Source organism: Prionailurus viverrinus, chromosome D4 (assembly GCF_022837055.1).
Source record: "Prionailurus viverrinus isolate Anna chromosome D4, UM_Priviv_1.0, whole genome shotgun sequence".
Lineage (NCBI taxonomy): Eukaryota > Metazoa > Chordata > Mammalia > Carnivora > Felidae > Prionailurus > Prionailurus viverrinus.
The window spans coordinates 65,054,324-65,066,903 of record NC_062573.1 but is presented as its reverse complement, the minus strand read 5'-3'; the positions used below and the strand labels follow the sequence as shown (position 1 = coordinate 65,066,903).

The 12,580-nt window shown below is 40.6% G+C and overlaps 1 long non-coding RNA gene across 3 annotated transcripts in view; it reads left to right on the top strand.

Moving 5' to 3' along the window:
- LOC125150851 (uncharacterized) overlaps positions 1-12,580 on the top strand; it is a 176,285-nt gene that overhangs the window by 145,505 nt on the left and 18,200 nt on the right. For 2 of the 3 annotated variants that reach the window (XR_007146506.1, XR_007146507.1), the window contains one exon: positions 7,920-8,073. The exons of the other annotated variant lie outside the window; for it this stretch is intronic. This is a non-coding gene — a long non-coding RNA (uncharacterized LOC125150851). The remainder of the gene's footprint in view (positions 1-7,919; positions 8,074-12,580) is intronic. 3 annotated transcript variants of the gene reach the window in all.

Here is a 12,580-nt window from a genome sequence, read left to right as displayed (position 1 = left end):
GAAATACTTTGAAAGCATGACAGTGATTTTGACATAAACTTCTGACGAGCTAGGCAAGATAGAAATAAAACAAAAACAACAACTGCTACCACTCTAAGGTCTACTATCTGCCAGTGACTTTCATACACATCATCACATGGAATTCTTACAACAATCCTTTGAGATTGCTATTATCCCCTCCCCAACCTCCACCCCAGGTTTACATTTGTGAGACAGGCTCAGCAAGGAAAAGTAATTTGTTCAAGATCATATAGTTATTTAGTATCAGAGGCAGGATTTGAGTCCAGATTAGGCTCTTTCTACAACCTCCCTGTTTCTTTATAAGATACAACTAGAAGCTACAGGAATCTGTAATGCCAGCTAGGGTTGGAACAGCTGCGCTGAAACTATCATACACTGGGCTTCAGAATGCATTCAGCAGTTGCTCCGTGTGCTGGAGGTTTGTTACATTGCAGACCCTGAGCTTTAGCCTTTTCGGTATTATTTAATTTACAAACAAGTCTGGTCCCCTTCCTTGGGAATAGCAAACACAAGAGAAGAATCAGATTCGGTAGTGTTTGCTTCCACATAACCTGACCAAACAGGGGATGCCTTATTCTGATGCACCGCTTCCTTCTCATTTTCCTAAAAAGATTCACGAACCCTCTGCCAATATGATAAGTGTTAGGGGAAATGAGTTTCTGAATTGTCATTCTAGGAATTGCCTTTTGCAGCTGAAACTTCACCACTTAGTCAAGCCCTCCCCTGCCATCTGCTCAGCTCCCAAACTGCTGTAAAGGTAGAGAGGAGCCACTTAAATTACAAAGAACCTCATCTGTGATGGAAATTCCATGCCATGAGACTCCCTCTCATCTTTCCAGCTTGTTGAACGCTGGCTCCAGAAGATCACACTTTTAGGGTCGCCAGGGCACTATCATGAGGTATCAGGTCTTCAAAGGCAACCTGTTTACCAACAGCTCATTGTTCACAAAAATTCATCTGAACCAGCCTCAGAGTCCATGTTTGCAAAGTCATCTCATTCTCAACTCTGGGGCCAATCAAGTCTGAGAGAATTTAAGGAAACCTGTGCCAGTTTTGATGGCTTAGTATCACCTCAGTCTGTTAGTGTGTGTGAGTGATTTGCTGGCACAGAGTAGGCACTATTCTTCAGGTCTAATTGTTAGAGCCTTCTCCAGTTTTTGTACGGAACCTTCTTGTGCTGCCATTCTGGAAGCTACACCCTATCTTGTCTTCCTGTGCTCAAGTTTTTAGTTTATCGAGGACTGCAGTTCTTTCATGATCAGTTCAGCCCTCCTGGAGGCCTGGGTAAGTCTTTGATGCTTTCTTCCATTGTCTTTCTAGCATTTACTACTTCATTTGTTCATTCGTCATTTGTTCAAAGTGTTTATTAGAGAATTTTTGCCAGATATTAATGCCTGTCGGGGAGATACAAAGTGTCTTAGGTCGTGTTCCCTAGAAGCAGAGATTGAGGTGGGAAGTCTTCTGCAAGCGGTAAACTGAGGGAATGCTGGAAAGGTGGGGGGTGGAAAGGAGCAGGGCTGTTACACCCGATTGGCTATGGACCACCCTGGGGGTAAGTGGGAGCAGAGGCTGGTGTAGACTCCCAAGCGCCTCCAGACGCTTCTGTGAGGCGAGGACATTTCCTGTGGGAGACTTGAGGTTGAGCCTTAGTAGCCAGTACCCATGCCATCTGGGGGATGAGGGCACTGCGATGACAAAGGGGATGTGCGTGGAGGAGCAGTAGCATCTGCCACACAGTGACAGGTGATATTTAGTCTCTGAGCAACTCCACAGAACAGGTAATTGTGCAGTGTGGATGTGGAATGATAGAGCTATGCATGTGAGGAGCACGTGACCAAGGTAGGTGTGGCTACCGGGGACAGGGGTGGGGAGGGCTGTGGAGGGGATGGAGTGGAGGGGAGATGGGGTGGTTGTCAAGGAATGTTCCCTGAGGCACTGACTCATCAATGGAGTCCTGAACGGTAAGGTGAGTCCTCTTCCTGGTAAAGAGGAGGGAAATTTCAGGTGGAGGGTGTGAGCATGGACATCAGTGAACAGGGCTGCATTGTGATTTTTGCATGCCCTAGGCATTTTTGCCCAAAATGTTAAGAATTAAAATATTAAAAAAATATTTTATGACTGTGTCAATATAAATATACATGTAATCCAGGTTGGATTATATGTATTTTTTTTTTTTAGATTTTAAGAGATTGAAACATTTTTCTTGGGCCCCTAAAAGTACCTTGGGCCTGTGCCTCCTGTACTTGTGGATACGTGGGTCCTGTTGGTGGAGGTAGAAATGTGGGAAGGCAACACTGAGCACTTGAGTGTTATTGGATGCTAAGTGTGCAGCCATTTCTGTCTTTGCTCTCGTCCCCTGCCTTATCACCTTCTCCTCCTAAAGCTATACTCTACTGAGATGAGGCTGGGGTTGAATAGTGCCTCCCCCAGATTCATATCCACTTCAGAGTGTGAGTATTGAGAAATAGGGTCTTGGGAGATGTAATTAATTAGAGGAACATCCTGGATTCGGGTGAGCCCTTAATCCAAGGGCTGGTGTTCTTATGGGAAGAGGTGACACAGAGGGAAGAAGGCTACGTGATAATGGAGTCAGAGGCTAGCGTGAGTGATGTAGCTACAATCAAGGAACGCCAAGTATTGCCAGGTGCCCCCAGAAGCTAGGAGAGAGGCACACAACAGATTCTTCCCTAGAGCATTTACAGGGAGCATGGGCTGCTTAGCTGGGGGGATATGAATATATAGCTATGTTTTCTAAGCACTTCCTCCAAATAAGTTCTCAAGAGCAAATACTCACTACTTACCTGTTAATACACTTGATAAATCTCCTTTATGTACATATTACCAGTACTAAACTATAATTTTATAATTGAAAGTTTTTGTTAGTGACTGAAAACACTTCACTTCTTGTGGGTTTACTGGACGTGGGGAGTAATTTTAAACATTTACTGAGTGTTCCCTGTGAACTAAGACTGTGCTAAGCGCTGTGTATACAGCATCTCATGTAATCATCACAACCTACCTGTGAGGTTGGTGTTATCACCACTTTACTGATAAGAAAAGTGCTTTTAGACAGATTAATTCATTTGCCCTGGATTCAGATGGTTGTTTGCCTAACTGCCAAACACTCTGCTGCTGAATCTCAGGCTTTTGTGTGCTAAAATCATCTAGAGGAGTTTGATTTTTTTTAAAAAATGCAGATTCTTAGGTCTCATGCCTAGAGAATCAGCTGGTCTAAGGTAGTCTAGGGAATCTGTATATTTAATCACCCAAATGACTTGAATGCAAGTGGTCCGTAGATCACACATGGAAAGATGTCAGATATACAGTGGAATTTATTTTTTTATCTGATGTCACTGATGCAATATCACTTTCCCCCTGTGGATGCCCAGGTGTTCCAGCTCCATTTATTACGGTGAACCATTCTTTCCCCACTTCCTGTAGTTTCATTTTTGTCATGAAACAAGTGTCATCTATACATGGGTTCCAAACATGACCCTCCTATTTTATCATTTCAGTATAATTCTTATCATTGTCTATTGCAAACATACTTTGAAAAATTCCACTGTGGCCTAAAGGGCAAGAAATCTCGGGAAACTCCATGGGTCATTTTGTGACTGGACATTATATCCGTAAAATTTAGAGATGGCCGTTGACAAAGGAATACCCAGCTCTCCTTGGCATCTTCATTTAAATACACTGGCCTACAGAGTACAGGTTCTGGTATTTGTAGAAATTGGTCTGCAGCTCAGTGACACCCAGGAATTACTCTGTTCCCCTCCCAGCTGTCATTGCTTCCTTATCCAAAACCTCTTTTACCAGGTCAGCAGTACATTTTAGAAAGTGAGTCACCTTTTATGAAGAGCATCCTGTCTTACCTCAGGTATCATTAGGGAAGAAAGATGAAATACAGACTTGGCAGTATTTACCTCTCAGGTCTGCTTTTGAACAAACTTTCCCCTCCCTGCAATTTGCTGTTGTCTCAAATGGCGTGCCTATTATAAATTCAGCTTCACTGAATCCAGCTTAAAAATGAAAAAAAAAAAAAAAACAACAGATTGTACATATTTTCCCACTGGAACAAAAGGCTATCATTTAAATATGGTTTGATACCAGGGTGCCTGGCTAACTCAGTCAGTGGAGCATGTGACTCTTGATGTCGGGGTTGTGAGTTCGAGCCCCATGTTGGGAGTAGAGATTACTTAAAAATGAAATATTGTTTAAAAATATGGCTTGATGTCAACAAATGAGTTTGATATACTGTAAAGCAAACTCTTAACAACATCTTTTATTTTTATAGTATTATATGATACAGGTTAAAAAGCATTGCAATGAATTGTGGGTGGGGAACATGGGGCATAGTGATGTGAGATTATTTAACTAAAACCATGAAGGAAATTGTATACACACCAGAGGTTCGACTGCCTTGTCTTGCTCAATGAGTTCTGGGGTGGGAGGCAGTTAGCCAGCTGGATTCCCAAGAAGGGCAAAAGCTTTCCATTAGACATGGTTCAAGTTTCCATTTACATCTGCAGTCATGGATAGTCAAGCAGTGACCCGGCTGGCCACAGGAAATGTGTGGACTAAAGGAAGGGTTTCCATGCAGACACTTACAGTGTATGGCCACTTCAGGTTCTCAACACTGATACCTCAATAACACAGAAAGCTGTTTGTTTTCTCCCCCAGCATAGGGGTGTGATCCACTCAGACTAGGCTGCATCATGTAGTTAAGTATTCTGTCTCCATTCTCTCCCAGTGAAAAACCCAACAACTGAGTGTTGAAAGCACAAAAGTTGTTGTGCACTTGGTCACACCGTTCTTGGGGCCTGAACTGGTGGTTTAATTGATAGTCACTTGGGGAGAAGCAAATGTATTTGGAGACCCAAGAAATCACCCACAGACACTGCACTAATGGAAGATGTTCATGGGCTTTCTTCCTTCTGCACAGAGTCTAGTATCTCTTTTATACATAATTAGCTGAAAATTTTCTCCAGTAGCCTCTGTAATTCTCCCAATGATGTGTTTATACTTGTATTTTCCCTGTACTCGTTACATTTTATTGTTAAATTGGAAATATGGATCATTATGTTGTTAATTGAAGTTCATATTTCTTGGACAGCCACATGCCTGACAGGCCAAGGGACAGTGCTGAGGAAGAGTGGTGAGCCTTACTTGAAGGTGGAATAGAAGTTCCCTTTGAAAATATTTGTTAAGATTTACCTGAGGTGTTGACACAATATTCAGATTTCCAGTCTTTTCGTTTGGGGATGCTGAATCAGAGGGGTTGGAATACGTCCCCAGAATGCATATTTTTATAGCCATATGATTGTTATCATTTGGGTCATGTGGGAAACACTGCCCTAGGAAGTAGGACTTTGAAAATGTGATTAGAGGGGCGCCTGGGTGGCGCAGTCGGTTAAGCGTCCGACTTCAGCCAGGTCACGATCTCGCAGTCTGTGAGTTTGAGCCCCGCGTCGGGCTCTGGGCTGATGGCTCAGAGCCTGGAGCCTGTTTCCGATTCTGTGTCTCCCTCTCTCTCTGCCCCTCCCCCGTTCATGCTCTGTGTCTCTCTGTCCCAAAAATAAAATAAAAAAAAAAAACAAAAAACGTTGAAAAAGAAAATGTGATTAGAGTCAGGGTGCTCCCTGATTCCCAAACGTCCTCCATCATTCCCATGGAGGTATTTTTCTCTTTCTTAGTCGTTTTCCAGCCTCTTTTCAGTACCTCCCACCAACTACCATTCAGTCCCACGAGGGCGGGTTGTTCTTACCTCAGATTCTCGTGTCCTCATCACTGTACCTGAGTGTACAGTCCCTACCCCATTTTAAGGCATTCCTATCCCACACATCTCAGTTACAGCAGTACCAAATGATTTACTTTCCATGCCTATCCCAACCTCTTCAAATCTTTTGACTTTTTTTGCATTACATCTTCTGCACGGAATGCCTTCTCTCACTAGTTTACCCATTGCATTTCTATTTCTTCTTTAAGAGCTCAAATGTCACTTCTTTAGAAGTCTTACTCAGCATGCCCAGGCAGAGTTAATTCTTGCCTCTGTGTTCTCATAGTACTTTGGATTTCTCTCACCCATAACATATGGTAATGTAATGACCTGTTTACTTGTCTGTCTCTCTCAGTAGGCAACTTGGAGACGGATAGTGACTTCGTATTTATATTACAGTGTCTAACAGAGTGCCAGGTACATAGTAGGGATTTTATGAATATTAGCTGAGTGAACTTTCAACTTTTAATAACTATATATTAAATGATTATTATTAAAAAAATATGTGAATTAGTTTATTTCTGTAAGTCCAGATAGTCATTTATTCATTCACCATTTATTCAGACACATATCTAGGGGACCCCTATTATATACTAAGCATAAGTGATTCAGTGATAAACTAAAAATACACATCATTCTTGCCTTCATGGAGCTTTGAGGTAAGAGAATATATTAATAGAATAATTATGAAATGAAAAGAAGATTTGCTATAGTGAAAAATACCAAGGATAGGCATATGGGGCAATGAAAGCATATAATTCAGAGTGGGAATGTGAGTGCTGATAACAAAAAGGGATTATCTAGTGGGGGCAGTGGAGTGAAGAACCTTCCATGCTTGGAAAATCCTGTTCAAATGCCCTGGGGTAGGAGGGAGTGTGGTAAGAAGAAGGCATTGAAAGATGGATAGTAGGTCTGGAAACAGAGAGAGCAAGTGGACTTATGGCCAGAGAAAAGGGCTGTCACCTAGAGGATAAGAGTTTTCATAGGCTCTGTTAAGATGTTGTGTGTTTATTCTAAATGCAGTGGGAAACCAGAAAACAAAACAAAACAAAACAAAAAACTGAGTAATTTGGTAAGTATGTTATTGCATTTTGGGGGGGATTTTATACTGATCAAATAATGATTTGTAGCACTATGTTTGTTTTGACCATGCAAACTACTTCAGCACAGGAACCATGTCTTATATTTCTTAGTGTTCCCAGCATCTAGCATTACACAATAAATAGAACGAGCAACCAAAAGATGTGTGTTCTTGTTTTGTTTCAGATTCTTGAGAGTGAGGCTTTTTGTAAACACGCTTAGAAAGAAACTTAATTAAACAAACACACTGGATAGCTTATGACGACATAACAATTTGTGTGAAAATTGTGAGAAACATATTTGATATGGTGAATGGACAGCTGGTTACCCACTAGAGTCTTAATCCACAAAGACTGTTTCTTAAGTGTTTGGGAAACTAGTCAGCATTAGTTTGAGAAGAACCCATTTCCCTTGCCCAATAAAGTCATTTTATCACTCATGATGCTTGAGGTTTTGCCATTAATAATCAATACTAGAGCTGTAGTGATGCTTTGGGCTTTAAGAGTCCTTTTTGAAAATGCAGATAAAGGGTCAGTCAGTTAAGTGTTTGACTCTTGATTTCAGCTCAGGTCATAATCTCATGGTTCATGAATTCGAGCCCAGCATCAGGCTGAGTGGTGACAGTGTGGACCCTGCTTGGGACTCTCTCCCAATCTCTCTGTCCCTCCCCCACTCTCTCTCTCGCTATCTTTCTCTCTCTAAATAAATAAAATTCAAAAAAATTAAAAAACCAAAAACGTAGACAAATACCTAATTGGGAGTCAAAGACATATTAATGTTTATCAACTGACCTCTTTGGGATATTTTGATAGGATTTAAATATAAAGGAGATTTTGTATTAGGGACAGAGCAGGAGCATCAGTGACATGGAAGTGAGGTTGGCCAGGAGGCACTTCCTCAGTTTTGCTTGTCTTGTCACATCTAGAAATGAAAGTCATTTTGTGAATGATGGCGGTGATTGTGCTACTAACCAAAGCTGAATCTCTTTGGATGTTGGTTTCACAGTAAAACAAAGAGTACTTTTCTTCCTAATCTCCAGGACACGGTGAAGTTTATTTCAGTGAGGAAAAGTGCAATGGACTTTGGCAGATAAGTTGCTCTGTCATACAAGCTGAACTGGTGGCACCATCTACCCAAAGCCTTCGTGATTCAGTGGAGTTCTCACATGAGCTTCTCAGGAACAAGTTCTTTTGGTAAGGCCAGGATTTTGTCAGAACATCAGTGCACCTAATCTTAGGTGCGCTTTCTCATCTTCCATCAATTTTTTCCAGACTTCTTTATTTGCCCCACTGCTCAATGACTTTTCTAGTTGCTGGAGGGCACACGAATGAGAAAGGGAACCTTTGTTGAGGCTTTGGGGCAATGATGGTTTTTCTACAATATTCCATGATGATTTGAAAAATTAAGAACTCTGTCTACGACAGTGGCACATTTACATTACACATGTTCAGCAAGACTTTTCTTATTTCCCTCCAGGCTTTCTCCACTCTGCCCTGTGGATTTCTACAACCTTACTTTCATACTTGGCAATTGTTCCTCATTAAATACATTACGACTATGGCAAGTCTTGAATTAAAGATATTTTTAAATGAATAAAGCCATTCTATCATTAAATGTAACAACTTTATTTCCTCACATAGTCTCAAGAGATGCTATAGGTCATATTTGGAGTTTTAATAAATTTTTTAAAAATTGCCACCAAGGGGGGCACCTGGGTGGCTCAATGGGTTAAGCATTCGACTTTGACTCAGGTCATGATCTCACAGTTCGTGGGTTCGAGCCCCGCATCGGATTCTGTGCTGACAGCTCAGAGTCTGGAGCCTGCTTTGTATTCTGGGTCTCCCTCTCTCTCTCCTCCTCCCCAGCTCGCACTCTGTCTCTCTCAAAAATAAATAAAATTTTTAAAAAATGAAAAAAAAATCACCACCAAGGAATGAGGTTCTGATTACTAAAGCAACCATTCTGACCAAAGATGGATCCACCTTTTTTTTTTTTTAACCTTTTCCTCCGAGAGATGCTCTTCTTGGGTCCTAATTTGTCTAATAAATCTAAGGCAGGGATTAGCAAATGACAGGCCAATTCTGGCCAGCAGCCTTTCTCTGTAGACAAATTTTTATTGGAATGTAGCCATGCCGATCTATTTAAGTACTGTCTATGGCTGTTTTGACAGCCATAGTAGTTGAGCAGTTGCGACAGAGAACACATGGCCTGCAATGCTGAAAACATTTACTATATTACAGAAAAAGTTTGCTGACCTTGGTCTAAGATAGGTTTCTGTATATTCTTTGACTATCAATTAAGCCAGGAGCTCCTTGAAAGCAGAGGCCTAATATAGTTTCTCTCTGTATCTTCAGTGTTCAAGTCCAGAATGAATGAAAGTAACCTAACCCACCTGTATGAAAAATCATGCTTCCTGACCCCAACCTTAAAGACTGTGGGAAGGAACCTTTGAAAACCAGACATATGGTGGCTTTCTACTAGGACAGGTGGGGTTGATTTTCAGGAAGATCTGTATCAATTACTCTGATCTTGATGTGCTGCAAAGGGTTGCTTCTGTTCTCGTTTCAGCAGTTCAGGGATGGGAAGACAGGGATGTGGGGGGAGCGACCAGTGCAACTTTTGCTGCCCCAAGAGAATTTTCATACCTAAGGATCTCCCGAAGGTATTTTATGAGGATGTCCCAGTGTTTGGGTGCTGGGCAGCAGTGGTCAACGAATAGCTGCACTGGCATCTTGGGTTGTTTGTATTCCCAAACTCACTCATCTCGGCGGGCAAATTCTCTCTTAACATTTGGTACCGTGTGACAAAGGAGATGGTTGGGAGGCAACTGTAGCCTGTTCTCTGTACTCCTTCCTTTGTTTCAATGCTCTTGTTGACTTTCCCTACATATGTAAATACAGGAAATGACTAGAATGTAGGTTAGTTTTTGTAAGAAATTTATACATCTAATGCCTTGTTTGAAAAGGCATTGGAAAGGGCCCAGGAAAATAGTCTTGCCAGTTTCCTTAATAAGTAAGCCAGAGATGGCAGTTATGTACCAAGTTCATTACCACTCTGGCCCCTCTCACCCTTCCACTGTCATACATCACTAATAGATGCCTGCATTCTTTCAGAAAGAGAGAGCCCCCGAATCCTTCTTAAAATCAGGTAACTGCCACCAATTAGTCCGACCTGGCACATGAGATGAAATCTTACCTGACAAAGCTGGTTTTACATATTTCTAGGTGTGAGAATATTATTCCAGTTTTTATTTCTTCCTTAGCTCCTCATGTGGAAACTGATCCAGGCCTTGAAGGCAGGAAGGGGAGGCCTGGCAAATCAAGGTATCCTCAGCAGAATGCTGAGCTCAAACAAAGATGTGAGGTGACCAGCTAGAGTAAAGCAGTGTGCAGTGGAAAGTCACACGAAGTGAATGTGGACTAGGAAGGAGGAGCTAGGTTAAGGTAAGCATTGGCATCCAGGCCAAGACATTTGAATGTGATTTGGAAAGTCAGTGTTCCTGAAGGCTGGTCAGGGTATTATTACTCAGGGTTCTCCAGAGAAACAGAGCCAATAGGATGGGATGTGTATATATACACACCCACATACAGAGCAATAGAGAACAGAAAGAAACAGAGAGACAGAGAGACAGAGGCGTAAGAGTAGGGATCTGTTTTAAGGAGTTGGCTCTTTTGAGTGTGGTAGTTGGCAAGTTTAAAATCTGCAGTGCAGGCCAGCAGGCTGGAAATTCCAGCAGCAGTTGATGTTGCAGTCTTGAATCTTAACGCAGTCTGGAGGCAGAATTCCTTCTTCAGAGGACTTCAGTTTTTCCTTTTAAGTCCTTCACCTGATTGGATGAGGCTCACCCACGTTTTGGAGGGTCATCTGCTTTGCCCAGAGTTTACTGATTTAAATCTTAATCACATCAAACAGCAATTTCACAGAAATTATTGGTTAGAACAAAGTTAGTTTATTTAAGTGAAACAGAGTTGATTTAAAGAAAATTATTAAATAAATATCAGATGCAGCTGGTATAGGGATATGTCGAGTATATATCTTCTAAAATGGCTGAGATCAGAGAATGGTAAGTGACAGAATCCCTAAACTCTTGTAACAAGGAAATGTCATAAGAAAATGGGGTTTAAGGAGATTAATTCTGCTGCCCTGAACAAAGGCTATGGGCAGAAAATATGCATCAACAAATTTTAAATATGAAAATGTTCTTTCTTGTAATAGCTATAAAATAATGCCTTTTCTAAAGATGCTTTTTCCCAAATTTCCTGAATATAATTTTCCAAATCTGCTTTTTTAGTTGTTTATGCTTTTTTTCCCCCTCTAACAAATAGTTTTCCATTTTATGTAATCTGAACAGCTGGGTCTTTTGCTTTATGATTTTTTAAAAGGATTTGAAGCTTAGGAAGTCATCCTGGGTTTTCAGTTTCCAGGTGTAACTTACACCTTGTTTGAGTGGACCGTTGGATAAGGCTATTTTTTTTAACTTGTTTTATTTTTTATTTTTTTTTTGAAATTCACATCCAAATTAGTTAGCATATATTGCAACAATGATGTCAGGAGTAGATTCCTTAGTGCCCCTTCCCCATTTAGCCCATCCCCTCTCCTACAATCCCTCCAGTAACCCTGTTTGTTCTTCATATTTGTGAGTCTCTTCTGTTTTGTCCCCCACCCTGTTTTTATATTATTTTTGTGGAAAAGGCTATTTTTAAAATATTTAATTTTTTCATGTATCTGGGATTTATTTTGCTATGCATTATTAGGAATGCATCTAAACTAATTTTATTTTACTTAAATTCCTACTGAGTTATTCCTTTACAAGTTCATGAAATAGCTCTTCCTTTCTGGTGGTGTCATTTTTACTTTCTAGGAAATTCTTATATGGAACAAAATCAATTTCTGGACTAGCTAGTCTGTGTTCTGTAACTGTATATTTTTTTCTTCTTTCAGTAGATTATTTTAATTATATAGTCTTATATTTAAATATCTAGCGTGGCTAGTTCCATCTCTTATTCTCCTTCAAAATTTTCTGTGATCATCTTATCTATTTTTCTTCCTGTGAACATCAGAATTTCGTCACATTCTCCCGAAGTTTCATAGAATGTTAATTGGATTTTGTGTAAATCATTATGAGGGTTATAATGAATTCATGTATAATTCATTTATGTATGAATTTATGCACATTTTCAATCAACTTTTGATGTTTGTGACTATAGAGCACAGATAAGATTAGAGTCAATGAATTAATCTAAAATAATAATGAAGATATTTTATCTCAGGTGCCTCCTTCACTTGAGAAATTTAAATGTATAAATAGCCAAATCGAATTAAATTCCCTTCTTTTTGCCCCTAAATATCTGGTGTAGATGTAACCCAACAATCAAGGATCCAATGACTGGCCTCAGGGAGCAGAATAAAAGAAAGAGTGATAAACACTATCCTGCAGAGCGAAGGTGCACGCCCGGGACTATAGGAAGCTCTGGTCATAACCTTGCTTTTTTGCTTTATGCTCTGTGGCCTGGGGCAAGATATTTAATCTTTCGGGGCCTCAGTTTTGTTATCTGTAAAATGAGAAAAATATTTCTTCCCTCACATTATAGTTAAAGGGAATGAGTGAAAGTTTGGGGCACATGATAAGTACTGACCAACATGAGTTCTGTTCCACTTCCTCCTTGTGATTCTCTCCCTAATCCCCGCAAGGGTTGACCT